The sequence below is a fragment of the Orycteropus afer genome, unplaced genomic scaffold (assembly GCF_000298275.1).
Source record: "Orycteropus afer afer isolate SDZICR_OR568_19922 unplaced genomic scaffold, OryAfe1.0 scaffold00155, whole genome shotgun sequence".
NCBI classification, from domain to species: domain Eukaryota; kingdom Metazoa; phylum Chordata; class Mammalia; order Tubulidentata; family Orycteropodidae; genus Orycteropus; species Orycteropus afer.
In genome coordinates this window covers 3,558,661-3,560,027 of record NW_006921742.1, presented here as the reverse complement: position 1 = coordinate 3,560,027, position 1,367 = coordinate 3,558,661, and positions in this window count along the sequence as shown.

The following is a 1,367-nucleotide window of genomic DNA, read 5'->3' as shown; positions in this document are numbered from 1 at the left end:
TAAACCTGATCATATTAATCACATAAAAAGTAAATGATCTAAACACCCCAAATAACTGGCAGAGATTGTCAGATTAGACTTTAAAAACCAAAAATCAATTATAAGCTGCCTACAAGAAACATAAGGAGCTCTGATGCTGTAGTGGATAAGGCATTTGGCTGCTAACCAGAAGGTCAATGGTTCAAACCCACCAGCTGCTCTGTGGAAGGAAGAGGGGGTAACCTGCTTCCAGAAAGATTTACAGCCTCAGAAACCCAATGGGGGTTGCTAAGAGTTGGAATTGACTCAATGGCAGAGAGTTTCTTTTTGTTTTATTTTGGTTTGACAAGAAACACACTTTAAATATTAGTTTAAAAAATGTCATTTCTTAATAAGTGGGTCAATTTATCAAGAGGAGGACATAGGAATCCTAAGTATTGATGCTTTTATTAATAGAGCTTCTAAATATATGAAGCCTAAACTGAGAGAAATATATGGAGAAATAGAAAAATCCACCTGTATAATTGAAGATTTCAGCATTTTTCTCTCAATACAATTAGACAAAAATGTCAGCAAAGATACGGAATACTTTAACAACACCATTAACTTCGTCTAACTGTAATATATAGAACACTTCACCCAAAGCAGCAGAATACAGAATTTTTTTCAAGTGCACGTAGAACATTTACCAAAATAAACCATGCTCTGGGCCACAAAAATGTCTCAGTAAATTTAAAGGGATTCAAGTCATACAAAATTTGTTCTTTGACCACAAAAACCAAAAGCCAAACTCACTGCCGTCGAGCTGGATCCGACTCATAGTGACCCCTCCTTGGGTTTACAAGGTAGTATTACTATGGAAGAAGATTGCCCAACCTTCCTTCTGAGGAGTGGCTGGTGGGTTTGAACTGCCAGCCTTCTGGTTAGCAGTCAAATGCTGTAGGCACTACCCAACCACAGCTCCCCACAAGAGAATTAAATTAGAAACCAATTAACAGAAAGGTCTCTGGAAAATCCTCAAATATTTGGAAACAAAATATAACTTGTAAATAAACTATGGGTCAAAGAAGAAACCAAAAGAGAAACTGGAAAGTATTTTGAACTGAATGGAAATTAAAACACAATTTAAGGGGACATTTATAGCACTAAATACCTATATGAAACTAAGGAAAAGATCGCAAATCAATGACCCAGCTTCTATCTTAAGAAACTAGAAAAAGAAAAGCAAAACAAAGCCAGAGTAGCCAGAGTAAAAGAAATAATTTAGGACAGAGAGGAAATAAAAGAAATAAGAAATAGAGAAAATCAGTGAAATCAATTCACCAAAATTAATAACTGGGTATTGAAACTTTAAAAATACAGTTTACGGGGAGGCGGGGCAAGATGGC